General features: G+C 43.5%; 2 non-coding genes across 2 annotated transcripts; one reads left to right on the forward strand and one right to left on the reverse strand.

The window, feature by feature from the left end:
* Positions 1–1,741: 1,741 nt before the first annotated feature.
* trnam-cau (transfer RNA methionine (anticodon CAU)) lies at positions 1,742–1,814 on the reverse strand. The gene has a single exon. It is a non-coding gene; the product is annotated as a tRNA-Met (tRNA).
* Positions 1,815–3,421: 1,607 nt separating this feature from the next.
* trnas-gcu (transfer RNA serine (anticodon GCU)) lies at positions 3,422–3,493 on the forward strand. The gene has a single exon. It is a non-coding gene; the product is annotated as a tRNA-Ser (tRNA).
* The last annotated feature ends 1,552 nt before the right edge of the window (positions 3,494–5,045 follow it).

The raw sequence follows: 5,045 nt of genomic DNA on the forward strand, positions 1-5,045 counted from the left end.
AGCACGAAGACACCGTGCTGTCCCAGATGAAATTCGGGCCATAATTATAGATCATGTCATCATTCATAGCCACATAATTTTGCTTGTTTTTTGTTTGTGTTTATATTACAGTATATGTGTGCTATGTATATTTTTCTTTTCCTTCTACAATACTATACTGTATGGAAGTTACGTACTTCACAGTATTTGTGTGAATAAAAATGGTTGGTATGAGTGTATTGTGTGTGCTTTGAGGCTACTCTTACTGTGAAACTTTTTTCCTTCAGTTTTATACACTATTGTATTCTGTTAGGTAGTCCTATGCCATAGTGACAAAACATCTAAACATTTTGACTTGTAGTGCTCACACAATGCCAAAAGAACAATGCATTTTGGGGGCACTGACTATTTGAATGAGAAAGAAACTTCATTTTGACACATGACTGAACTGTTTAGGGGGAGATATGAGCTTTTGCTGGTGAACCATGGTGTTTTGCTGAACCATTCAGTTTAGTTTTGCAAAAAGTACTAAAGAGTGTTGAAAACTTCCGGTCTGTTTCAAGAAATGAGCCTAGGCAACTGAGAAAGATCTTTGCAATTTGGGTGGCACTGACTCTTTTCATGGGAAAGAAATCAGGTCTGAAGCATGGGTGAACAGTTTTGGGAGAGATATGTGCTTTTGCAGGTTAGCTATGGTGTTGTGCTGAACTATAAGAGTGTTATGCCAAATGATCTTAGAGTTTTGAGAATGTAATTTCTGTTTCAAGAAATGAGCCAAACCAATAGAGAAAAACTGTAATAGGACGTTTGTTTGAATGGAAGGATATACAAGAAACAATATAACTTGATACTTACTGTAAGATTGTTTTTTTAAGTTGGCAGAGACAACGGCTCGATGAAAAATCCCTCTTCTGCAACGGCTAACTTTTATAATCCTCTAACCTAACGAAAACAAAATCTTTAATTTGTTTTTTTGTTGGTTTTGTTGGAGGAGGGAGAGCGGGAGCGGGAGGGGAGGTTAACTCCAAGTTAGGGCTTCACCTTGATTGGCCGAGTTCCATTGTGAGCTCGGGCGTTGATAGGCTCGGTTCATTGTGAGTCGGTGCGACATTGGCTAAACCGTTCAATGTGAGAATGGAGAAGAGCGAAGCCTAGGTAGCGCCAACGAGGCTTAAAAATCATAAACATGCATGTATTGTCAGCCTAGGCTCACTTTCCCACACCCATTCATTGGTCCTGCAGACTTTGCTAAAGGTATGTGATAGCCACTTGCCCAGCTCACATGGATTGCATGGCAATCAAATAAGTGGATGGTAGGAAATAAGATCTTCTAACCTATGGGGGGAGAGAACGGCAAAGCCGAAGAAAAATGTGTCCCATGTCAGTCTATGTCAAGAGAAGGAGAGTCTGCAAAGGTGCTTTTGTCACACAGCGTATTCTATTATGTTAGCATGATGAACTTCCTATCCTTTGTCATGGGTCTTGGCCAGGGTGCAACTTGCTTTTCTAAAAGAGAGATGGTTCGAATCCCCATAAGTTGCGTTTGACACAAGGCGACAAAGATCTGATTGCAATGCTTTAAAAAAAAAAAAAAAGATGGTTCGAAACCCCATAAGTTGTGTTTGACACCTTCCACACTTTGGAGTGACTGAGCTTCCGAGTGGGCTTTCTGCAGCTCCAACAGAGAATAATCGGAGCCACCTGTGCCCAGCAAGTTTCCAGCTGTAACTGAGGTGAAGTGCTATAAACACATCAAAACAACTGCCCCGTGTGAGGGTCGAACTCACGACCTTCAGATTATGAGACTGACGCGCTGCCTACTGCGCCAACGAGGCCTGCAAAACAGAAATATGCATGTATTGTCAGCCTAGGCTCACTTTCCCACACCCATTCATTGGTCCTGCAGACTTTGCTAAAGGTATGTGATGCCCACTTGCCCAGCTCACATGGATTGCATGGCAATCAAAAAAATGGATGGTAGGAAATAAGATCTTCTAATCTGCAGCCCCCTGTGACATCTATGGGGGGCGAGAACGGCAAAACCCAAGAAAAATGTGTCTGACATGACAAGTTTAAGTAGATAATAAAGGAAGGAGAAACTGAAAGACGACAAATATCTGATTGCAAGGCATCTCTAACGCTAGGCGTCCATTGTTCCGTCACGTCAACTTAACTCGCCGGATTGGATGCCTAGTGTCGCCGTGTTGCTACTACAGTGGGCGTGTATACGAAGTTGTAGATGGAACATACGGTAGAACGGCTCCGGGGGAAAGTAAATAACTTGTGATTTTAATCAACCGAAGTTTCGGAGTTTCGGAGGGAAATTAATGTGTATAAATCGTCAGCAATGGAACATTATTTCATATTGCACCATGGATGTGGATCTGCGAGTGAGGAGAGCTGCTATTGTGCTGCTGCAGCGACACAGGAGATCTCCTTCTCGCTGCATCACCTGTCCCTGCACCTTTTTTCTGATTTGAAAATGAAACATGAACAAGACATGTTGTGAAAACATGGCCATGGGTGTGATTTGGTTCTTTTGTTGAAATGAATGCCTATCACAATTATTGATAACGTTTAATCCACTACTCCACCTCTGCCCATGAAAGAATTTGATGCACTGGATTGAACCTCTATTCCTTGATGGTCATTACTTTACTGCAAAAGTGGAGATGCTCACAATTGCCTGATGTTTTAGGTGTGTTTATTCGGCCCCTGCTGCTGTTCATTTTGCCCGCAATAGCAATGACATGAGCAATACCCGAAACGTTTAGGGGTGAATAAACCAAGGGAAAAAAAATACATGATCTACTGTCATTGGGTAACGCACTACGTCTGCCGTGGCAAATTTGCATAAACTTCGAGCGAGCCCAACTTTTTGACGTGCCGCAGGTCCCCCGCTCGCCGTGCCAGAATCCCAGCATGCTTTGCGAGCACGGCGACAACGATCGGCCGGATTTCATGGAAAATTAACTGAATGCGTTGGATACGGCTTGCGTTGACGGAACAATGGACGACTAGCGTAAAAGAGCGATGGAATTACCCAGTACATCTTTTGATTTGCTACCCAACCTACAACCTGTAGCTCACCGGTAGATTTGTTTGTGCACACACTCGCCCCTGGGTGGGCTCGAACCACCAACCTTTCGGTTAACAGCCTAACACGCTGGCCGATTGCGCCACAGAGACTTGTTGTAGTTGTCTGTGGGCGTGGCCTCGATTATTACCACCTCTCACCCAATCATCAGAGAGTGTGTTCGATTTCTTTATGTTTGTCATAAGGTTGATATCTGCTGAGTAGGTAATAATTAAAGTAGCACACAACAAGTAGTCAATAACTTCCTGGTCTGACTTGTTAAGTCAGACCAGCAAGAAAAATAGTTGCAAGAAATAGACCAGCAAGAAAAATAGTTGATAGTTGACTAACTAAGGGTCCATCAGGGCATTGGTGGTATAGTGGAGAGAATAGCTGCTTGCTAAGCAGTTGACCCGGGTTCGATTCCCGGCCAATGCATTCTCTGCTCCTTGAATAATCAGCTTTCAAATGTACCTTGCTGTCTCTACCTGTGCTCAGATTATGGGTGGCTTGTAGGGAAAACACACTCTCAAGCTAATGCACTCTAGCAACTCTTCACCCAAGGAAGCATTTTTTGCTATGACTCTTCAGTTAAAGTGATGGCCTGTTTTCTCATGTGCATTCTTAGTTCCTCCTCTACAAAGCAAGTGGGGAAGATTAGATTCCACAGTGCCGTACGACACAAAAAACGGTCCTCCCTCAAACTCGATCCAAGACGGACGGACGGATGGACGGCCAGCACCTGCCAGATCACCAAATGGTCCAAGTCCGCGGACAAAAACATTTTGTCCGACAATAGACCATGAAATTTCTCTTTTTCCGTATCATTCGTGGATGCCCATGTCATTTAATGACAAATAGCATTTGTCTTTGCTGCTCAAAATGTTATTAAGCACCATGTTACACATCAAAGTATCAGAAAAACTTGATCATTCTTTTAGTTTTTAAAAGCCACAATGGTCCTAGAGCTGCTGGAAAGAGTTAAGCGAGCCCTTCTCTAAAGAGAAGTAGTAAATCTGCTGGCTGTAAAGTGTTATTTCAAATCAAGTGGTGCGCATAGGATGACTCCTTACAAACCAACGTCCTATTGAATTTGTGACAGGGCTCGATCAAATTGACATTCTTGTCATGTCATTGGAAAACAACAGCAGAAATGTCTTTGGTTTACGCTACACACAGTGCCAACACCTGGTTCCCTCATTCCCTGACCGGGAATCGAACCCGGGCCGCGGCGGTGAGAGCGCCGAATCCTAGCCACTAGTAGGTCGTTTGGAACGGGGACAACCAAAAAAAATAATAAAAATTAGCGACGCATAAAACGCAAATTATTCATGTCGACGAATTTATGACGTCGAATAAGTTGAATACGTCGACTATTTGACCCAGCTCTAGTGCCAAAGCATGCTGAGCTGTTTGATGAGAGATATTACAATTGTATTGTAACTGGTAATCTTGCTGTATAGCACCTGCTACTTTTCGGTTCAAGTTTGACATAGATTTAGTCAGCAGTCAAATGTTCACTCAAGTCTCATCACGCAAAAATACCGAACTCTTGCATCTACCGCCATGAGGGGGCAGTCAAGCTCGAAGCCACACTCACTGCCAACAAAAGCCAGGCAGAGTCTCTGTGGCGCAATCACTTAGCGTGTGTGGCTGTTAAGCGAAAGGTTGGTGGTTCGAGCCCACCCAGCGACGATTGTCTATACCAAAAAATCCACTGGCCAGCAACCAGTTGTATGTTTGGTAGCAAATCATGCTACACCTTACTTCAAAATGTACACTCCTTCAGGTTAGGTTCTTGCGCCTTGTGCAAACCTCTGTGCCAGTGAGGATGCTCAGAAGATCCTAGAATCATGAACTGATCCTGGCCATTTAGCCTCAATGTTGGAAATGAAATGACCTCCATCACAGATCATCTGTATGCACGGAGGATAGGAGTCAATGATGAGGTTTCACAGGGCATAAATGTAACATTGCTCAGCATTACTCA

Source organism: Odontesthes bonariensis, chromosome 8, assembly GCF_027942865.1.
Source record: "Odontesthes bonariensis isolate fOdoBon6 chromosome 8, fOdoBon6.hap1, whole genome shotgun sequence".
Classification (NCBI taxonomy): domain Eukaryota; kingdom Metazoa; phylum Chordata; class Actinopteri; order Atheriniformes; family Atherinopsidae; genus Odontesthes; species Odontesthes bonariensis.